The following is a 24670-nucleotide window of genomic DNA, read 5'->3' as shown; positions in this document are numbered from 1 at the left end:
GGCTTTAGAGCATCTGTCTGCCATTTGAGCCCAGAACAAGCTGCCTGGATATGGAGACTGGTCCTCCAATTAGCTACAATTGAGCTCGGGATGAGAGCTGTGCTATCCTTTTTCCTCTCCTCAATTTTGTTATTCTAGCAGCTGTCATCACCATTCACTTCCACTCACAGACTGTACATAGTAAAGGAGCTCCATTCAAGTTTTGTATCCAGATTAACTTTGCAGCCCAGCTAATGTTAATTTATGGGAACCAATGGTAAATATAAATGCTAGCTGCATTCCCGCTCACCACGGGCTGTTAGTAGATATTTACATTTAGAAGTTTAACACATCCTGGCTTTAATCCAATATTCTCTAACATTCTCTAAACAGCCCCAGTTTTCTAAACCCTATGGTTAGCATGTATAAAGAGAGGACCAAAGGGGGGAAACATTAGGAAGCAGCTATAAATATAAACCACCTTTTAAGATTTACACAGAGATTTTGTTAGTAAATTTAGAGAGCTGTGTATGCTAGAGCTAAATTTTTACCCATACACTTAGAAACTAACAGAAGCACGCAGGGAAATCATCTGTTGTGTTAACTTCCTCCCACCCCCTACTCTTTCTGACTTTTGAATTAGAAAGAAAAGGAATCCAACCAAGAATCAAATGCGGTTACAACTGCATTCGTTTTTGGAATTAACCACTAGTGAAACACACATAGAAAGTAAGAACAAAAACTAAACCTCCCTGGCCATATTAGTATTCTAGCTTTTTCCCCAAATGAGCTTAAATGGTTAAGTAACAGCAGTTTAGTCGTCAATATTTACATTATGCAAAATACTTCCTCTTCAAGATTGTTTTGGCTATTCAAGGGCCTGTGCTTTTCTCTATATATTTTATTATCAATGCATCAATTTTTACCAAAAAAAAAACTCTCTTGGAACTTTGGGCTTACATTGACTCTTTACATCAATTTGGGGAGCACCTACTTCTGAGCACCATCAGACTCATGACCCATGAACATGTATGTCTCTCCATTTATTTAGATCTTCTTTAATTTCTTTCAGCCATGGTTTGCAGTTTTCTCAGCAGAAGTCCCTGCATGCTTTTTTGTTAAATATATTCCTAAGTATGTTGTGATTTTTGAGTTGTGGTAAATGTAATTTTTTGAAGTTTCACTATCCAAGTGTTTGCCTGAGAAAAAGAAATCAATACCCTGAACCCTTTTACAACCCTTTTGCTGGGCACCCTTTCTGCCATGGCCTTCTTTGCCCCCCTAATTAGCACGAGGGTCAATTTCTGCCAATCCCTTCAGCCCTATTTCTCTACTTCATCTGTAGCTAAATCAAATCCCTCCTAGGTCCAAAATTTTGCTGATCCAATCTCCTCCTCTCAGTCTGCTGCCAGCTGCTTGGGTTTTTGTTGTGTTTTACTTTTGTTTGGTGGGAGGGCATGCACAGGCATCCTCAGGTCAGATGAGAAAGACTCAAAAAGCACTGCTGTAAGGAAACAGCATGTTCATGTAAACATATTCCACTGCCTTTAATGGATGCATGCTAGAAGTATCTGGTCAAATTAGAAATGCCCTCATTAGTGGTGCATTTTGTGGAAAGAGCTCATTTCACATCACATGTGTGCCCTTAAATATCCCTTTGTTGCCTCTCTTCTCTTTGGAAATGATGATGAGATCATGCATTTGGGTACGAGTCACTCACCAGGTAGAACAGAGCAAAATATGAAAGATAAAATAGGATTCTCAGGGTCTTGAGTTTACATTTCTACAGCTGAAGTAAGGTTTTTTCATTTTCTTCCTGGCCAATAATTTTTCTCCCAGGTCCAAATAAGAGTCAACTGAGAAGCAAGGTCAAAGCTCCTAGTTAATAGTATTGTCATTTTACACGCACTTGTTCATAGACCTATACTTCACTCACCGAGCACTGGTGAAGGAAGAACCCACCTTCCTGCTCCCCACTCTGATGACATACACTCACACACACGCTCACACACTCTCACACTGGAACGTTCACACATACACACTTCCACACTCACACATTTCACACACTCACACTCATACTCTCACACACTTGCACATGTTCACACTCACACACGTATTTCATATTCCCACACTCACATATATTCACACTCACACACTGTTGTGCACACACATACTGACACAAACTCACACTTATGCATATGCACATACATAATGCACTTTCACACTCACACATACACACTCACGTACTTTCACACACTCTTACACTCATGCTCGCACACATACACTCTCCCACTCTCTAACAGCCCATGGTGAGTGGGAGTGCAGCTAGCATTTATATTTACCATTGGTTCTCATAAGTTCACATTAGAGAAGGAGGGAGAAAGAGGCAGAGATACAAACTATCTCACACTCACATATTGACTGACACACTCTCACACTGACACACGCTCATGTCTATACACACTCACAGTCTCACACATGAAACAGGACAGAAACAAGCAGCTTTCTGGACTCCTGATATTTCCAGTTGTCACCAAGGCCAAAGCTGTCCAAGAAACTACTCTGGTTGGGGTAGCTGCTTAAAGTTTTGACCCCTTTGGGAACATCCCCTCTACTATCTCAGTACTCGAGGCTCTCTGCCTTGACAGCTAGTTTTCATTCAGTATCACAGAGAATCCTCTTTTGGGAACTGGTTCAATTCCCAACTTTTGTTTGACATTTGTAGCTGATGCTTACTTCTACCATCATCTTTGTGACCTAGACAGGTGAAATTATCCCATAAAGAGGAGAGCTAGCATTTATGTAGCATTATAAATGCACTCCCCACTGTGCACTCCCCTAGATTCTTTTATAAAACCTATTTAATCCTCACAGCAACATCATGAAATAGCATCATTAAAATCCTTATTTTTCCAGGTGCAGTGGCTCATACCTGTAATTCCAACACTTTGGGAGGCCAAGGCAGGCAGATCATATGAGGCCAGGAGTTCAAGACCAGACTGGCCAACATGGAGAAACCCTGTCTCTACTAAAAATACAAAAATTAACCAGGCGTGGTGGTGCCGCCTGTAGTCCCAGCTACTTGGGAGGCTGAGGTATGAGAACCACTTGAATCCAAGAGGCAGAGGTTGCAGTGAGCTGAGATTATACCACTGCACTCCAACTGGGAGACAGAGTGAGAAACTGTCTCAAAAAAATTATTACTTTATACACATGAAAATTGAGGCACAGAGAAATTAAGGAACTTACCCAACATTCCACAGCTGAAACATGGTACAACAGGGATTCAAATCCAGGTTATCTGGCTCCAGAGTATTCATTCCTAAATGCTATTATGACACTGCTTCTCTCTGCAAATAAAAAAGATACTGCAAAGTTAATCTAAATAACTTTCTATCTTATAATTGTCACACTTGACAATTTATATTCATAAGCAATATTATCACAGATATTTGGCACTAGATGTAGAACCACTAGAAATATTTTGACCATGAGGAGTTTGAGTGAGATTTACCTTCAGACCACTCTGTGCATGCCCAGAGTCTAAATAGAAAGAGAAAGAGGGTAGGGAGAAGAAAGGAGAAAGACAGAGGCAGAGACATAGAGTAATGGCCTAGAGACACAGAGAGAGAATTGGGAGAAGCCGATCAGTCAGAGGCCAGAGAGGACAGCAGCTAGAACAATCAAGGAGATACCCAAAGGGAATTTGATACAAACATGAAAGGAAAAAAAAAAAAAAAAGCCTGTTACACACACAAGCACATCTAATAGGGAGAGTGTATTAGTCCATTATCATGCTGCTATGAAGAAATACCCGAGACTGTGTAATTTATGAAGGAAAGAGGTTTAATTGACTCACAGTTCCACAAGGCTGGGGAGGCCTCAGGAAACTTACAATCATGGCAAAAGGAGAAGCAAACACGTCCTTCTTCACATGGTGGCAGGAGACAGAAGTGCAGCACAAAGAGGGGAAAACCCCTTATAAAACTATCAGATCTCATGAGAACTCACTCACTGTCACAAGAACAGCATGAGGGAACCGCCCTCATAATCTAGTCGCCTCCCACGAGGTCCCTCCCACAACATGTGGAGATTATGGGAAATTCAAGAGGAAATTTGGGTGGGGGCACAGCCAAACCATATCAGAGAGCTTCCAGAATGTGAGACTAGACCAGGTGCAGTGGCTCACACCTCTGATCTCAGTGCACTTTGGGAGGCTGAGGCAAGAGGATGGCTTGAGCCCAGGAGTTCAAGATCAGACTGGGCAACATAGGGAGACCCCCATCTTCACATACACGCGCACACACACACACACACACAAAATACAAAATTAGTCAAGCATAGTGAGCACCACTGTGGTGCCTGCTACTCAGGAGGCTGAAGTGGAAGGATTGTTTGAGCCCAGGAGGTCAAGGCTACAGTGAGCCAAAACTGCACCATTGCACTCTAGCCTGGACAACAAAGCAAGACGGTGTTTCAAAACAAAATTAAAAATTAAAAAAAAAAGAATGCTCTATTTGAACCCGAGGTCAAAGGAAGAACAATGAAGGAACTGTACATGTGAAAGGGAACCAAAAATGATAATAGATCTGGGAACAAATACAGACATACTAATTATTAGAAGACTGTCTAAGTAAGGGACTGGTACCTCCTATGTTGAAAATAAACCTCTTGGAAATATGTGACTTGCCTTCCTGCATTCATTCTGCTCTAACCTGGCAAATGTCCACTCACATAGTAGCCAGCTCTGGACTGAAACCATCAATTGAATGGCATCATATATGCATCCCCAAGGGGAAAAGGCTGCCTTTGCAGGCCCTGGCCCCAGGAGCACACCCTTGAGGCCTCAGGCATAGTGCAGCAAACAGAAATCTGTTTCTTGGGATAAGTTTGTAGATTCTTGAACATTAAGATAATACATACATGTTTAAAGAATGACAAAAATAACTTTAGGTCATTTTGGAAAATGTGTAGACATATTATATAGAAAGCAAAGGCTGGCATGAAATGGACAACAATGTTGTTGCCAAAACTGGATCAGGTTACCATAATATTTTTTTCCTTCATTCCACTTTTCTATCTTTTCCAAATATTCAAAAGTGAGCATATATTAATTTTTCTCTTATTTTGATTTTGCAAATATTTATTTTATTATGGAAAATGGCAAGGTACATGTGGGGAAAAATAAAAATTGAAATTATGCAATGACCTACCACTCAAGAGGTAATTACAAAGATTGTGGTGTACTTTTTTCTATATACTTTCTTTTTTTTTTAAGGAAAGGGTTTTGCTCTGTTGACCAGCCCCTCGCCCCCTCTGAGTAGCTAGGACGACAGATGCATGCCACTACGTCCAACTAATTTTTGTATTTTTTGTAGAGAAGGGGTTTCATTATGTTCAAACTCCTCAGCTGGCCTGCTTGATCCGATGCTTGTTAGCCTTGACATTCACAATGAACACAAGTTTGTTGCCATCTTCTATCTTCTTCACCGACAACTTAGTAGTCAGGGGAGCTTGATGATGGCTGAGCGGTCAAGCTCCTCAGGGCACTCTTCCGTGGAAACGGGCTGCCCCGGGAGCCACAGCATCTCAGGCAGCTGGAAAGTGAGTGACGCGTAGATGTGTGTGTGTGTGTGCGCGCGTGTGTGTGTGTAGCTGTAGACACCTCAGCCTTGCCTCCTTGGCCTTCACAGTCCTTGCTTTAGCCCTGCTATCTTGGTGAAAAGCCAGTTTGGCAGTTTCTTTTTTAAAAAGAAAATGCAATTACCAAAACTCAGCAATCACATTTGGGGGCAATTTATCCCAGAGAAATGGAAATTTATGTTCACATAAAAACCTGAGTTACTTCAAGGAATGTTATTTAACAAACAGTTTTTGCTCACGTAGTTGATTATATTCTTGATGGATACACAAATTAAATCTTGATACAATATCTCCAATGGGTCCTCCAAAATTGTATCTCCTTTCATGGCCCAGAATGAGGGAAAGTCATTCTGGCCATTCTCTTTTGCAGAGAAGGTCATTCTCTTTTGTATATGAGGAGCATCTCTCAACTGCAAGGTGCAGCTCAGGTATCTGTCTATGTATAGATATGACTTTCAAAGTCTAGATAGGATTGTCTTGAACATACCATCCACATTTTGTGGAAAAATCCCTTCTCTTTTCTCCTGTCTTAATCTGTTTGTGCTGTAAACAAAACAAAATACCAGAGACTGGATAATTTATAAATAGCAGGAGTTTATTTCTCACAGTTTCAGAGGCTGGGAAGTCCAAGATCAAGGTGCTGGCAGGCTTGGTGTCTAGGGAAGGATCACTTCTTATAGATGGCACTACCTAGGTGTCCTCCCATGGTAAAAAGGAAGGAAGGGCAAACAGGGACCTAATTGGTCCCTGCCAGACCTTGAGTAAGGTCACTAGTCCCACTCATGGAGGCTCTACGCCCATGACTTAATTTTTCCTAAAGGCCCCACCTCTTGACACTGCTGCATTGAGGATTAAATTTCACATGAATTTTGGAGGGAACACAAACATTCAAACCACAGCACCCCTCACCTATAGATCTCTACAACTTTCAGATTATTGCAGCAAGTGGTTCCATCTACAAATCACTTAGCTACCTTATGTGTGCTGTCTCTCTTCCATAACACATCAACCCAGGATTTCCAATAAAAGAATAATAACTTAAAACAACAACAACAAAACTCACTTACATAAAGCATGTGTATAAGCAGGTTGTACTCGAGTTTTGGTGGAATAAAGATGATTTCATTTGCAGATTTGCAAATAACATGAGATTAAAAGTTAGCCACCCCTGCCCCTAAAATCCTCTTGTCCACCACCATTTTTCATGGCCAGACCACCCCACACAGCACACCAGAGAAATATGCACAAAGATCAGAAATTTTGAGTGAAGTGCACATTATCAGATTTTTTTCTCCTATGGATTTTGATGACGTATGTAAGAACTATTTACCTAACCCAATATCACAAAAACCTTTCCTTCACCTGCCTCTTATCCTTTTCCATTGTTCTAGATCTGTCCTCCACCATTGTCCCCTCCCCACCAAATTACTCTAATTAAAATGACCTAAGTGGTAGGATAGAACTAGCTTCATTGTCTTATTTTTATGTACCAAATCTTCTTGTTCTAATTATGAACCCTCCTTCAGAACAGGATTGCAGATGCCAATTAGAGTACCTCAACCCCTTAGTTAAGAGGGAGATACTACCTGTGATTCCTTGCAACAATGTTTTGGTTCTATCAAGTGACATAAATTTTATCCTTATTTATATTTCTGTTTAATCTCACGGTCACAGTTTTCCAAATAGCGATACATGATTGAGAAAGTACGCTACAGTCCTAAGGTGCTAACAGCAAAAAGAAACCTGAGGTTTTTTTTTTTTTAATTGCAATCAATTTTTGTATCTTTGTAAGTTAAAAAGAGGTTGCTTTTGTGTTCTGGTCTTTTTTCACTCTCTCCTCTCTTTTTTGATTAATATAAGGTAAGATTTGAAAAAAGCTTCTTAAAATGCTAAGGAAGAAGTCGAATTTGACTGATGGAAATAGGAGAGAAGGGGTGTGGGGAAGGAGGAGAGAGAGACAGACAGAGAGAGAAAGAGAATGAATTACAGTGAAAGCCCATAAGACAGGCCTATTATCAGACTTAATATTTGCACAGAGATTATTCTTTTTTCAACAGTAACACATTTAAATGGTCATTTTCTTCAAAGGGCTACAGGCCAAATTTCTGTGAGCTGTTCAAACCAAGAATTAGAGTGATTAAACTCATAACTACTACCACCTATAACAATCAAAATGTCATGGCAACTAATGATTCTCCAACTGAAAGTCAGAGCTCGGGGTATAAAATTATTTTCCATTAAATAATAATCATTCTTCTTCTAAAATCTTAGTCTCGCATTCCTTGAAATAAAATTTTTTCCTAGGTTTTGTTTAAAAGCTTTCCCATCAATTCCAGTTCCCAGAACAACAACAACAAAAATGCTTGTCTAATAATCAGAAGTCTTAATGAAGTTAAAGACAGTACAAAAATTTCTTGCACTTGTTTTTTAGTTTTTTTTTTCTCCCAAAATGTTGAGATTAAGTAGGTCCAGCTACCCTCCTGCAAGTTACTGTAACCATTATAACAAACACAAATATTAAGGAAGTTCTTAGCCTCAGAGTTGGATTCAGTTGTGTGCCTGATTTTTATTTCTCTCTAATCAGCCAGAAACAAAATTATTTGACCTAACACTCACGTAAAATCTATTTACTAAGCTCATCCACAATCAAATAAATACAAATAAAAACAACAGAGAGATACTTTTGCCATCCAACAGATTAGATAAATGAGAAGGTTTGGCAATACTCAGCAATGGTGTCAGGATGTGAGCACTCTAATAAACTGTTCATGGGAATACAAAGTAGTACAGCCAATTGGGGGTATAATTTCAGGATCTATGAAATTAAAAGAATACATACCAACAATGTCACTAACAGAAGAAGAAATAAAAAAGCTATGGTAAATCTATGCCATGAAATACCATGCAAATATTAGAAGACTGAGATAAATCTATATTAACTGCCTTAGAATTGCCTTGAGTCTGTTTATGACTCGGTCAAATTAAAATTCTCAATATAAAGGTATTGCAATGTTTTGTACAACTAACCAGAGAAAACTCGCTCATGGTCACACAGTATTAATTCACAGAATTTATATTGCAACCCAGAGATAACTGTCTCTAAAGATCATGTGCCTCCCAGGCCCTGCTACCTTCTACTGTGTATCAGTAGCATTGCTGCATTTTGTGACAAGTTCACAGAAAGGCTCTGTTTTTAAAAATTCACTATTTGAAAAGCTAAATCTGCACAATAGATTAATTGAGAAGTAACTGTCTATATCACAATAGTTGAGTTCACTTTCAAATGGATTCAAACGAGGATCTTTTAAAAGGCAAAATTTCCTGGTGCTTTAAAAATATGACTGCATTTACATAAACTTTAGAGGAATATATCTGTTATGTAAATCGAGGAATGCAAGCAATCTAAGACCTCTGACATTCCCTTTTCAAAGAGCATTGTGAACAACCTGTCTAACCTGTCATCCTCAGTTTGCAGGTACAAAGGAATTACACCATCATCTCTGCTCACTAGAAGCTTACAATTCATCCTGGTGTACTAGGTAGGGCAAGTGCATTCTCAACATTTAGCATTAAATGCTTAAATCTCATACTGGGAGCCACACAGGCCATCAGTTATCACTCACCCAAACACAGAAGCAAAAAGATTTCTGATATGTCATGTTTTTACATTTTCCCCTATCCCCTTTTGTTCTCCCTAAAACTTGTCCCTAAAAATTAAGCTTCCATAAACTGAGGTTTTTGGAGGGGACCCATGAAATTCACAAGAATCACAAAACACATTAGCTTCAACTCTCTAGCCGTTAAAGATCAAATGACAAAAATCCATTCAATCAACAATCAAGGTTACTGCTGAGGGGAGCAAAGATACTGAATACTATCCAAAGAGAATGTGATGCAGCTGAATTAAACAACAGAAATGCCAGGCCAGGCATAAAACATCCCCCTCCTCTATGGCCCTGGGCAAAGCATTTAACAACTAACTTCAGTTTCTTTCCACCTATAAAACAGATAATCATCACCTTCTTCTGAGATGTGTATAAATTAATTATTTGAGGTTTGGAAAGAGTTGTGAAGGCAAAATGATATTCATAAATACTAAATATTAGCTGATTTTCTTTTCAATTTCATGGCTTTATTTTGGCATTATATATTGAATTACATAAACTGAGAAGCAGGAAATATGACCACCATGATTCTGATTATTCCTTCTTAAATTACATAAGGGCTAACCTCAGGGATTAAAAACCGTTCCAAAGGATTCGTAAGTCATCATACATTATTAACAGGAAATATTATTTGCAAGGCATCTTAATATCCTATAACACAGCCTAATATTTTTATTAGCTATGTTTCACAAACACTCTCGGGGGTGGTATAGTAGATTTGTCACCATCTTACCACTTAGGAAACAGGTGAAGATTGAACACATGCCTTGCACAGGAAACTTCCCATAATTAGAAGTCATGGTTTCTAAATTACCAATCTCTCCTATGAATTACATCTTCCATACAAAAGTAATTGTCCGAATGTGCATCCATAGGCATCTATGCCTATGGTGTATGGTTTTAGAGATTCCACAAATGTCAGAAACAGTTTTGGCCTATAAAGTGGCATAAGCTCCAAAGTTCTCTCCTGATCCTTTGAAGTTAGGCTATACATATGCTAGAAATTGTCTTTTGAAAAAATACTTTTTATCAGAAGAGACTTTATTAATCCATATCACTATTTAAATTGCTAAGAGGTGATTTGTTATCTCTGTCCAGAGCTAAGCAAAGGCCAGACGATGAAGAGCCCTGTGCTGGAAGTCTGGACCTTATTCGAACAACTAAGGAGGGCCCGGAATAGAAGGGAAAGAAATGCTCGGGTTTACATTTGGGAAAACTCATTCTAACGTCATGAGGAAAGATGGTCTGGAAAAAGGTAATAGCATGTGCAGGAAGATAAACGAGGGGAGCAGAGCGATTGCGAAGGGTTATGTTGGCTTGAATTAAGAAGGAGGCAGTGAAGGTGGAGCTGGAAAAAAGAATCTAAGAGGTGTTAAGTAGATAAAACCAGTGGGCTAAAAGGAGGCCAGAGGGGATAGGATCCAGAATCCAGGAGTAGGGATTGACCTTATGTACACAGAGGAATATATTTTCTTTTTGTTTTTTTGAGACAGGGTCTCACTCTGTTGCCCAGGCTGGAGTGCAGTGGCACGATCATGGCTCACTGCAACCTCTGCCTCCCGGGTTTAATTGATTCTTGTACTTCAGCCTCCTGAGTAGCTGGGGTTACAAGTGTGAGCCACCATGCCCGGCCCATCTTTTTAATCATGACAGGGAAAAGGGAGAAGAACAAATATTTGTTGAAGAATGAAAAAAGAGCATGCTAAAGCCATCAGTGGTCAGCAGAAAGTGAGAGAAGAGTGATCAGAAGACGGAGGTCAGTAGAAAATAGCGATGGATAGAGATGACCTCAGAGGAATAGGGCTTTTCATGAGTGTGTAAGGACAAGTGGGAAGTGAACAGAAACCTGGGCAAGCAGCCTGCACTGGGGAGGCCCCCAGCAGAAGGAGACCTGGGGAGCAGCCAGGTTTGAGTTAAAGCAGGAAACAGAGAGAATGCTCTGAGAACCTGGGGATGCATTTGCCATAGAACAAAGTTTTGCTCTGCTAATTCTGCAGCTCCTATCAAAACGACTCTGAAGTCTAATTCTGATCTCACATGTTCACTTTGAGCTTTCCCTTCCAAGAAAGTGTCAGCTATAAATTAAATAGGCAATGTTTTCTAGTTGTACTCACCATAAGCCATATTAAAATACCTGGCCAAGGGGAATGGAACACCAGGCTACTCTTTTTTTTTTTTTTTTTTTTGAGACGGAGTCTCGCTTTGTCACCCAGGCTGGAGTGCAGTGGCCGGACTGCAAGCTCACTGCAAGCTCCACCTCCCAGGTTTACGCCATTCTCCTGCCTCAGCCTCCTGAGTAGCTGGGACTGCAGGCGCCCGCCACCTCGCCGGGCTAGTTTTTTGTATTTTTTAGTAGAGACAGGGTTTCACCGGGTTAGCCAGGATGGTCTCGATCTCCTGACCTTGTGATCCGCCCGTCTCGGCCTCCCAAAGTGCTGGGATTACAGGCTTGAGCCACCGCGCCCGGCCTACACCAGGCTACTCTTAACCCAAAGGTGGCAACCTCAGTTCCAAGACCTGTGTACTCTAGGATATGCAGTCCCCATGCATTGATCACGAGGCATGACAAGTAGTCTCAAAAGTCTTCTAAAGTCACCCAAAATATAACAAATTTCAGAGGTAAGGGTGTGCACAAGCACGCACATGCACACACAAGGAATGGTGTTACTCAGGCCAGAAATAATGTTTTTAAAGACTAAGAAAATACTAACTACATGCCCCTGTGACACTATTAAATGCTTTGTATTTGAAGTATAAATATAGACCAATAATATATCATTTTCTTAGGAAAATTTTGTAATGTAGCATACATAAAGTGAACATTAAAAGTTCTAAATTTGTCTCAAATATCATGCATGTCCAACAATCTCCCCAGGTTAACTTATAAAGACCATGAAACAATAGGATGCCAAGGACCCTGTAGAGAAACCTATAGCACTCCACTCAGAAAAATATAAATTACGAGTTTTTTCCACACCACAAAAGCCACGAAAGGTCATCAATCTAACCAAAGTATTCAAATAAAGGTTCTGCCAGGCCACTGAGTCCATTATGGCAAACTGGGCAGGTGACTTCAACAGAAACCCTTCCACCTGAAAACTTTCCCTTAATATTTATCTCCTTTCACTTAATCTCACCAACCCCAATTTCTCTGAGCCAAAACCTACACAGCCAGGAGATGCTATTTGTAGAAATTTTTTCAAACCTATCCAAGCTGAAATTGTAATGGCATAAATGTTCTTTCACAATTATATATATATACACACACACACATATATATAGATGTGTATGTGTATAGATATATAGAGATATGTATCTATCTATATATCTTCCCTAACTCTTCTGTCCATATTTTTGTGCCCTGGAAGGCTTTATATCTCAGAACACATTGCTTACATACATAGGGCCAGATACAGAAGCTCAGCCATTGTGTAGGAGGAACTGTGTAAGGCCATGTCGTCTTATTTGTTTTTCCTGGCCAGCTTCCCCAGAGTACGTGTCTAGAGGGAAAATGCATACATCTTATACACAAAGTGCAATAACAATCCCTAGAATTTTACTTTCTCTTTCAATTATTTTCTAATCTTGAAGAGCAAATTCAAGATAAATATGACAATGGTGTCCCTTCTCAAAATCAGTTCACAAGCACAAAGAAGCTTTTTTCTGAGGTCTTAGAGAAAACTCCAGAGCTTCTCCATAAAGAAAAGGAAACAAATTCCATGCAGCCATGTGATTATAAAAGGAAGTTTTACTCGTGTCCTTCTCGATGTAGATTTACGAGGGTTTCTGCTGACATGAAGTATGTTCTTTACTGAATTCCTCAAGTGAAGCAAAACCACACGTATCTGGTTCTAAAGCAACATACTGAGTCACTAGTTTACATAGCAAATGTGAAATAGTCATTTGGAAGCCTGAGGTATACCTGTGAAGTGGATTGAGCCATAAGAACTGCCTGGGAAAATAAAAGAATTAAAAAAAATGCAAAAAACAGAAACAAACAAACAAAAAAAAACACTACATTTTAAAATCACCAGTCTAAAGTTCAGCTTAGCTTACAAATCACCTCAATTACTTACTCATAGGTAGGTGCCAGCAGAATGGACACTGGACAGAAAGCAGGGAATCTGGATGAATGTATCTGCCTAATGAATGAACTCTTGCAGCTTTTGCAGAATAGACACTTGATGCAATCGTTAATTCTCCCTTAAAATCTAATGGTGGCTATTCTGACATTGTTTGTCAAGGCATTGTGTTTCTTTTAGTGTTTGGACCTAAGAGTCATCTTGGTCTGGTGTCTTTCTGTTGCCGTCCTGGAATCAGTCATCAAACTTTCAGCAATGCTACTTCTGTAATCTTACCCTCAAGTCCATTTTTTCTTGCATTCCCATTGCAACAACCCAAGTTCTGGCTCTCATTATCATTCCCAAAGTTTACTGCAATCTTCCTAGCTAGTTTTTTTGGTGCCAAAGCTTTCACTGCATACCAAGGCCAGATCAGTTCTCTCAGAACACTACTTGGATCATGGCTGGAAATTTCAAGTTTAAACTCCGTAGGTTCTCCCTCCTCTGCTCCTCTTTGCCCTGTTTCTCAGCAACGTATATGACCTCCCCAGTAAGTGCCTTAACCTCAAGTCAATTGGATCGTTGGTTATTCCTCAAGTTTACTCTATTTATTCTACCTTTATGCCTTTGCTCCTGTTTTTCCCACTGTCTAGAATACCACTTCCCATCCATGGAAAACTGCACCATCTGTGAAGTGCCAACACAAATATCACTTTCTGTGTAAAATTGTCAATTAAAAAACCAGGACCCAATGCAGTGGCTCATGCCTGTAACTCCAGCACTTTGGGAGGCCAAGGCAGCAGGAGTGCTTGAGGCCAGAAGTTTAAGACCAGCCTAGAGACCCTGACACCACACACACACACACACACACACACACAAATTAGGCAGCATAGCAATTCACATCTGTAATCTCATCATTTTGGGAGACTGAGGTGGGAGGATCACTTGAGCCCAGGAGTTCAAGACCAGCCTGGGCAACATGGCAAAACCTTGTCTCTACAAAAATGTAAAAATTAACCAGGCATGGTGGTATGTACCTATAGTTCCAGCTACTAGGGAGGCTGAGGTAGGAGGATCACCTGAGTTCAAAGGTCAAAGCTGCAGTGAGCCATGGTAGGGCCACTGCACTCCAGCCTGGGTAAAAGAATGAGACTCAGTCTCAAAAATAATAATAATTATTAAATTAAATTAAATAAATAAATCAGACTGGCATGGTGGCACACACATGTAGTCCTAGCCACTTGGGAAGTGGAGGCAGGAGAATCACTTGAGTCCAGGAGTTCGAGGCTGTAGTGAACTATGATCATGCCACTGCAGTCTAGCCTGGGTGACAGAGGAGCTGTCTGTAAAAACAAAAAAAAGAACAGGATAATTTCTTTCTCTCTTTTTCTTCCAACATCCACTGTGCTTTGTTCAAGCTTCTGCTTACGATGTTTCAAAATACTTTCTGATATTTGTTTTTTAACTTCCATCTTATTTATGCATTTAATACATGTACATTGAAAGCTTACCAAATTTAAGGCACCATGCTAAAAGTTGGAAAATAAGGTGAATATAGTCCCTGCTTTCATGGAGGTTTAGTCTCACAGAGAAACAGTCATTGCATAAATAATTGCAGAATAATAATGAATTATTTACATAATGAATAACAATGGCAGTTAGGATTACAGTTTCAGGCTATATAATAGGGGCCCTCAACCACAATAGGGGAGCATCAGGCAAAGTATCCCAGAAAAAGTGATGCTTAGGTTGAGATAAAAGGGATTTGCAAGAAGTATCCCAAACAAAAATTTGATCAAGGGTGTACCAGGCCAAGGAAATTGCATGTACAAAGTCTCTGAAACCAGAAGGACCCTAAAGAAGCCCAGTGAGGTTTGGCCATAGAAGAAAGTGGAAGAAAAAAAATACTGCTTAGAATAAAGTGGCAGAGGGAAAAAGGGACCAGATGATATAGGGGTTTCCAAGCCATTTAAGAATTTTAGACTACGCCAAGTGCACTGAGAGCCTACTGAATGGTTATAAGTGAAAGCATGATGTAATTAGGGCTGCATGTTTTAAGAAATCACACTGAAGACAGTGTAAATTATGGAAGAAGGCGGCCAAGGGCAGATGCAGAGAGCCCAGTACAAAAGGCATTTCAGCCATCCCAAGAATGAGTGTTTGAACCAAGATGCCATCATTGGAATAGGGAAAAGTAAACAGAGTTGATAAGTATTAGGTTGAATCATCCGAAATTGTCTTTTTGTTACTGTTGTAAAACTGTGGTTCCTAATCAGCAATTGTATATAGAATGCAGGCTTGGCAAGACTTGGTGCTTCATTGGGTACGGGAGATGAAGGAGAAGGAATTAAGGAGAATGCCTTGTTTTCTGGATATACAAATGACAATGTCATTTACTGGAATGGAAAAGACAGGAGGAAGAGCAGATTTGGTGAAATAAGTCATAATCTCCATTTAGGATACGTTGAATTTTATAAGAAGCCTCTGAGCTACCCAAAAATGCAGTTGTATATAATGATCCATATTAAAGGCAAGCTCCGGGATGGAAATTTTGATTTGGAAGTCATCACTGTGTGGAAGGCTTAGGAGAGGATAAAATCACCTAGAGAGAGGAAAGAAAAGAGAGAGAGAAAGCATGCATGTGCCATAGTTCTTAACAAGGGATGTACTAAGAAATACCCGTGAAATTTTGTCTCAAAATACAAACACCAGAGGCCCAATAAATCTGAATTTCTGGGGTCTGGATGTGTGTAGCTTTAAATATACATAAAACTCTCCAGGTGTTTCCGACGTACATCCCATGATTAACATCACCAGAAAAGCAACATGAGGAAAGGGAGCCCAAGATAGAGCCCAAATGAAAGCTAACACTTAGATTTGGGAAGGGAAGGGAATGTTGGCATAAAACAAAAACAAAAACAAAACAAAACAAAACCAAGAAGGTGTAGCCAGGAAGTAAAAAGGAGCAGAGTGGAAAATGAAGACATGGCTCCATGTGTCAAATGCTCTCAGAGACAAAATGAAGGTTCAGAGAACTCCAACATGACTGCTGAATTCACAATGTGGTCATCTCACAAAGGGCAGATTGCATGAAGTCCAGGGTACAGAATGCAGAGAGAAGAGAAATAAAGGGTGAGTCCAAGGTGGGGGAAATCAGACTAGGAGTGAAGAATTAGGATAGGAGTTACAGGGGGCATGGGATCAAGGCGGGCATGTGGTTTCCATGGGATTATAGTTCCTTCCTTGGCAACAGGAATTAATTCTCTCTAGGACTTCTCCGCATCACCCATAATGCTCAGCATGCTGCCTTATACCTCGCTCACACACATGAAAAAAAAAAATTAATTAAAAAGCTGGGTGGCCAAGCGCAGTGGCTCATACTTGTAATCCCAGCACTTTGGGAGGCCAAGGTGGGTGGATCATTTGAGGCCAGGAGTTTGAAACCAGCCCGACCAACATAGCAAAACCCTGTCTCTACTAAAAATACAAAGATTAGCTGGGCATGGTGGCACATGCCTGTAATCCCAGCTACCATGGGGTGCTAAGGCATGAGAATCACTTGAACCTGGGAGGCAGAGGTTGCAGCGAGCCTAAATCATGCCATTGTACTCCAGCCTGTGCAACAGAGTGAGACTCTGTCTAAAAAAATAAAAAAATAAAACTTTGGTAAAGTACATCTTTTACAACTTAGAGGATCTCTTCAAAAACACAGACTTCAAATCAATTTGATTCAATTACCTTTAATTATTCCAAGACTAAGTACGCCCTTATGATATACCAGACACCATGCTTATCACTGAGGATAGAGAGAAGACATTGTCCCTGGTCATAGGTTTATAAATGGGGGCTGTATAGACTTAGAGGAATGGGTTTGAGAGGTGATTCCTCAAGGGTGTACACTGTAGAGCCTAAGTTGAAGGGTCATTTGATTTTATAGCAAGCCACCCAAGTCATGTGAGTGTACAGACTCTGTCTCTCTCTCCATATATGTGTGTGTGTGTGTGTGTGTGTGCGCGTGTGTGTGTGTGTACACACACACACGGTTTCACCATGTTGCCCAGGTTGGTCTTGAACTCCTGAGTTCAATCGATCCTCCCGCCTCATCCTCCTAAAGTGCTGGAATTAAAGGCGTGAGCCACCGCTCCCAGCCCCAGACTATATTTTTATGCTTCCTAAACTTTCCCATGAGGAGGTCTAGAGGAAATTTGGACTCTTTTCATTCCCTCCTTCTGACGTTGTGCAGGCAGAATAAGACACCTAAAGCCAGGAAGCTACTTTGGGGAGCCCCAGCTCACAGCTTTCAGCACATTAATGAGTTCTCCATTCCTCACGAACAGTAGAAATATCCCCTACTACTTAGTTAAAGGCTTCAGTGACCTCCCTTCTTCTCAGTTGGAGACGTTGCTGGGCTCTCCCTTCCTTGGGAGCTTGTAGAGGTAAAGGCCAGGACTCTCTGAGAAGTTTTTAAACTAGGGAATCAGGCTATATTAGGCACCAATAGTCCTCTACCACAGCTCAGAGAGCTCTGGAGATAGGAAGATCCTTAGGATCCTTAGGATCCTCTCCCCAAGAGGGGGCACTCAGCACCTGATTGGGGTCACCTGGCCACTAGGGGGCTTTACCAAAACACTGGAAGACAAAAGGATTGAGATCAAAAGCACTCTGTTTTCTTGAGAACACTGCAGCCCTCTCATTTGATAATAGATTCTTATTTCTCCACCTAATCAAATCCTCCCAATACTTAGAGGTGTCAAAATGCTCATGAAAGATACAATGACAGTCAAAACCCAGTGTCAGAATAAGCATAGAGCTTTAAACCAGTACTGTACTAAATCATTTAGGATTAGCACTTCTCCAAGGAACGATGAAAGTAAAGTCATAGACTGTCCATGAATAAAACTGAAGAAGGTGGAGGACAGCCAGGAGCTGCATCCATTCACTGCTTTTCAAGAGAGTTAAACAGAAGAGCACAAGAGCCTTAGGAAGCTTGAATGACAGTAAAGAGAAACAGTGGAAGATGCTTTGGTCATCCCTGGGGAATTCACTACTCCAGGGCATAGTTTGATTTCAGAGGCATTTGGAGTTAAGACCCTTGCTTTATAAATGAGATCCAGGCAAATCTAAGTGCTTACTTTAAAAACATCCTTTCCTAGCTGTTCAAAAGAGAACAAACTTAGGGCCTGTCATAAAATGTGCCTGGAAACTATTAATGTATCAGTGGTCTTAAATGAAAACATTTCCTGTAAATACACAAGATCCAACACATGTTAACTAAAAGTAACTTTTTTTTTCAGAGGATTTCATACTTTATAACTATCAAGTAGCTACCATACCTTTGCTAAAATTAAACCTTCATTTACGAACATGCCTTTACATTCCAAAATGTTTAAAGCTTTACCTAAAATCTTGAGATATTGTTAAATAAAAATCACTACATGAACTGCATTAGAACTATACATTTTAAAAGGCCCACCAATGTAAGAGTAGTTTACTTTCTCATTTTTTAAATTCTCCAGAGTGTGAGTTTTTCCTTCCCCTATAAAAAGTCATATATTACATTAAAACAATACATGAAACGAAACAGTAGGCTCTTCAATTTTTCAAGAAACAGCCCTGATTAAAATCATATTTCTCTTCAGTACTTTCATCTAATGAAAATTGCAGAATTTCATGTGTGACATAAATTTCAAAATTTTATATATACATAGATGTGGAATTTTATATATACTATTTAAATTATAAATTATAAAAAATTTATATAAATTTAATATATGATATATGTTGTATAATATATAAATTATATAATTTCATATATAAATTTCAAAATTTATATACATAGGTGTGGAATTCTGCCAATCAGAATTGCTAAACCCAGCCAAATCTAGGGCTGAAATAATTTCAATTCTTTTGTGTTATTTTTAGACTTTTACCTTTGATGATTTGTTTTTAGGCATAATATGGTGAATTTGGTACTTACTGAGTACATTTTTCTTTTACTAACTTGGGCAACTTAATAAAATTTGTTCAAGATCATTCATGTAAAATATATTTAAATAACTTTGAAATGTTATGGAACAAGAACAATCCCCAAGAAAGTACAGATGAGGTAGATTCACTTGTACTCATTAGCTAGGGTTTCCATAACAAAGCCCCACAGATGGGGTGGCTTAAACAACAGAAATGTATTTATTCTTCATAATTCTGGAGGCCAGAAGTCTGAGATCAGGCTATCAGCAGGGCTGATTTCTTCTGAAGCCTCTCTCCTTGCCTTGGGATGGCTTTCTTCTCCCTGAGCTCTCACACGGACTTCCTTCTACACGCGTCTGTGTCCGTATTTCCTACTCTTATAAGGACGCCAGTCAGCTTAGATTGCCCCACCCTAATGACCTCATTATAATTCCCTCTTTAAAGACCCTATCTTTAAACACAGTCCCACTGTGAGGCACTGGAGGTTAATAACTTAACATATGAATTTGGGGGGACAAAATTCAGCCCATGACACTTGTCTTCAATGAGTACGTGTCATATTCCTAACTTAATTGGCCACTATTGGAATACTTCGTGTTCATTAAAAGGGAAGTTCACAATACACTACAAACCCTTTAATAATAGTCTGAATGTAAGAGTTATGCTTATAAATAAAACCAAGATATCTGAGCAAGCCAGAAGTTTGTGGAACTCTTTGGGTAAATATCTTGGCCCTGGGAAGCATATTTTTATCTAAAAATATTTTAACATATTTTTTTCTAATTATAAAGATAATACAAAGAAAACGTTAGTCTTTATAAAAGACTAAAGGAAGTAAAAACTCTCAAAGTCAGTAAAAATTACCCAAATCCCATCCTCCAGAAGTTATCATTATAACTATAGTGCTAAATATTCTGAACATCTGTGTACATACAAAGACATACACACACAAACACACACAACTTAATATTGATGGAATTGTCCCACAGAGTTGCTTTCTATTGCATCTTTTAAATTAAAAAATATGCTATTGAAATATCTTTCCATGCCAGTGACTACAGTTACGACTGATTCTTTTTGACAGCAACATACAGTTTCATTGCATGAATGCATAACAATGATTTTGATCCATCCTTTATTGATAAATGTTAAGTCTCTAGCTATTTTATTTCAACTATTTCCAATGCTGTGATGATTTGTATATATATTTTGGTGTATTTGAGATACATTACCTGAAGTCGAGTTTTAAATTTTGAAATTCAGTATCAGGCTGCCTTCCAGAAAGTTGTACTAATTTTTATTAATAATGTATAATTATTAATATGCACTTTAATAACACAGTAAGAAGTCAGTCACCTGCCCATCTTCACACATTCTTGCAAAAATATGATATCACGAATCTTTAAATCTTTGCCAAATAGGTAAGTTCAAATGTGATAACTCAATTTTGCTTTATTTACATTTCTTGAGTTACTTCTGAATGTTCTTCTATTTTTGTATTTTACATAAAACATTTATTCTCATTTTATTTATTTGAACAAAATGTTATTTCTAAGCCATCACAGAAAAATAGACAATAACAAGATTACAAAGTATTTCAGGTATCTAAATATATCCTGTCAAATTATCCTTTCCCATGCATACCTTCAATGGTGATAACCTAAGACCTGGTAGGAAATGAATCAACCAATCAAATTTTATCTCCCTGCTGTGTTCACCAGGATATCCTAAGAAATGTTGCCAGTTGGCACTGGAGCTGAATGTTAAAGGCTTACATGGGATAGGTCTTGGTTATCACCAATCACAATCGTGTAATTTAAAATTAGAAGAAAAGGGAGAAGATACAGATACAGATTTTTGGTAGTAGGGGAACGTCTTGTTTAAAAAATTACAAGACCTAAAGTAGGAGTTTCAAAACTTAGGCTAAATCTTCAGGTAGCTAAAGAGCAGTTGAAAAGGATTGCGTAGGCCCAGCACAGTGGCTCACCTGTAATCCCAGCACTTTGGGAGGCCAGGGCAGGCAGATTGCTTGAGCCCAGGAATTTGAGCCCAGCCTGAGCAACAGGACGAAACCCATCTGTAAAACAAATACAAAAATTAGCCAGGCATGGTGGTGCATGCCTGTAGTCCCAGCTACTCCAGGAGGCTGAGGTAGGAGAATCACCTGAGCCCAGGAGGTCGAGGTTGCAGTGAGCAACCTCATACCTCATTGCATACGATCATATGCAATGATCACACTGCACTCCAGCCTGGGTGTGGGATAAAAGAAAGAAAGAGAGAGAGAGACTATGTGGCTAAATTTTGAGTCCATTTCTTAATCTTGGTTTGCTGGGGAGGAACTAAATGAAAAATGGAGAGAGAGGAATGGACAAAGTAATAATAATTAGGTGTATAATGATATAATTGATTGACTCCATGTGAGCTGGAGGGCCCAGCAAGTATGAGATGGTTAGGAAAACGCTCCCTTTCCTTATGAATTTACTCAGGGATTGCAAACTTGAATATGTCTAAGGGCCAAACAGGAACTGCAAATATGAAGAAGAAGCAAGTGTTTGTTCCACCTAAAAGGCATTCAGATTTAGCTTTTCAAATATGATGCTGGCTGAAAAGAGCATGTCTATAGGCCTAATTCCATCTATGATTTGCCATAGTGACACCTGCCCTAGACTCTAATAATATTGAGCATTGATGTATGTCCTGGTCCCAAGACAGTTTGAGCTCACATAAAACTTTGTTAATACTTGCCTTACCCTCATGTCATTGTTATAGGCTTAGTTGTTCCCACTTCCCCCAGATTTGTATGTTGAAGACTTAACCCCCTCAGAATGTGACTGTGTTTGAAGATAAACCCTTTAAAGAAGTGGTTAAGTTAAAATGAGGCCTGTCGGGTGGGTGCCACTTCAATTTGACTCGTGTTATTATAAGAAGAAATTGCGTGTGTGTGTGTGTGTGTGTGCGTGCGCGCACATGTGTGTGTTTGTGTGTTCTGAGACAGGGTCTCACCCTATTCCCCAGGCTGAAATACAGTGGCAAGATCATAGCTCACTGCAGCCTCAACCTCCTGGGCTCAAGCAATCCCCCTAACTCAGCCTCCTGACTAGCTGGAACTAAAGGTACACACCACCATGCCTGGCTATATTTTTTATTTTTTGTAGACATGGGGTCTTGCTATATTGCTCAGGCTGGATATGTGGACACCCAGAGATACCAGGGATTCTCACACACAGAGGAAAGACCACAAAAGGACTCAGTGGGAGTCACCTCCAAGCCAAAGAGAGAAGCCTCAAGAGATACCAAACCTGGTTACACCTTGATTTTGGACTTCTAGCTTCCAGAAGTGATGAAAAAATAAATTTCTATTTTTTTTTCCTGGTGGTTTATATTTAATTATAAATATCTTAAATTTATATTGAGGAAAAAATTAATTTCTATTTTTTCTTAAAACTGGTGGTTTAAACCACCCAGTCTGTAGTATTTTGTTATGGAAGTCCTAGGCAACTAATACAGTCATTTTGTATATACATGTCAGTATCTTCAAATAGACTGTATGTTCCTCTAGGGCAAAGGCTGAATTTTACTCAGTATGCCTTCTGCCCAGCAGAGTGCCAGCATGTGGTAGTATTTACTCAACAACTGTTTATTGAGTGACTGAGTGAAGAATTTTCTACAAATTAAATAGTTGAACAGACAGAGACAAACTGAATGATGCAAAAGAGAAAATGTGGTTCTTTTTTCTGTTCAGAGGGACCAACTGTTAGGAGATGTGCTACAATGAACTTCAGGCTTCCTCATGTCAGCCCTGACCCTGACACACTTGAGCAGTGCTTCCTCCGTGGTAGGGTAGGAGGCCATGTGCCCCCTCCCACAACAGTAGGCAGCAAACAATCACCATCCTCTCTGGGCTGATGGGAGGGAGTGACCTGGAGTTTAAACACCCCACCAGTCCCTACAGATGATGAAACTGTTCAAGTACACCAATGCATAAAACTGATGCTGCACGCCCCAGCCACTGACCTGCAGTTGCACAATTACCTGACTCTAGGCCATATTTTCCCAATTTGTTGAGAACTATATCATGTGGGAAAGAATTAAAAGGTTTACTAAGGTCAATACAAACATAATTTATTGCTTCCCCTCAGTCAACCAAGCTCATCTACTTAGGTCTGTGACTAGTTAGCTAAGTTGGTTATAGCACTGTCCGCGCAGGGGCAAGGTCAAGGTATCAATTTACAAAATTGGTTACTTTCCCTCTGTGGCACAGTTACAGACTACTGCCCTATTAATTCAGCATTATTTTGGTCCCAAGAGGAACCTGCAGAAAAAAAATCTGTGTAGAAAAGCAACACAAGTCAAGGACACTGGTGGAAAATGGCCTCAGCATCCAGGCTGAGTGCAGCAGGTCAGGAACTTCTGAAGGGATCTGTCTTAATCAGTTTGGGCTGCTCTAACAGAATACCATGGACTGGGTGGCTTAAACAACACTATTTATTTCTCACAGTTCAGGAGGCTGGCAAGTCCAAGACCAAGGCACTTGGCAGATCCAGTATCTGGAATGGGCAGTCTTCCTGGTTGGCTGATGACCATCTTCTCATTGTATCCACACATGGCCAATAGCAAAGAGAGAAAGGAAGCGCTAGTCTCTGCCTTTCCTTATAAGGACACTAATCCCATCAGGGGAGCTCTCATGACCTCATCTAAACCAAATTATCTCCCAAAGGCCCTACCTCCTAATACCACCCCATTGGAGAGTGGGGCTCCAACATATGAATTTGTAGGGAGTGGGGAGGGATAAACATGCTGTTCATAATAGGACCCAATTCACAGTCTTTAAGGACTAGTTCAAATTTTGCTTGCCCTAGCAAAGCTTAAATTTAAGACAATTTCTGATAAACTTGAAAATTCCCACATATTAAAGTTAAATTGGCAGGCAGATTAATTCCCTTTTTAAAAATACACTTATTTTACTTAGGCATCTCATCAGTTCACCCTAAATTCTTCAGAATGTTTGTTTCACACTTCATGGTGACCTTACCTAATTCTTCTTTGACCCTAGGGTGTTAATCATCAGAATGCATAGACTTGAATATTGCCAGATCAATGATCTAATCCTACACAAGTTCTCCATGCTGGTTTGGTTTTCTGTCCTCCTATCATATTTATTATCTATTCTGGTTTCCATCTCACACAAATGTAAAAATCTAAGATTGAAAACACCCCTGTTATCTACTACGAACTAGCTCTCCTCATCAAATTGAAGGTTTCAGTTTCTCTTCTTGGTTTGATCTTTTTTTTCCTTGGGTTCTTCTAATTTTACACCTAACACGACCACAGTCTTCATAGGCCTCCTTGGTTACC

Source organism: Papio anubis, chromosome 7 (assembly GCF_008728515.1).
Source record: "Papio anubis isolate 15944 chromosome 7, Panubis1.0, whole genome shotgun sequence".
In the NCBI taxonomy this organism is placed as follows: domain Eukaryota; kingdom Metazoa; phylum Chordata; class Mammalia; order Primates; family Cercopithecidae; genus Papio; species Papio anubis.
Note: the sequence above shows the minus strand (reverse complement) of the source record.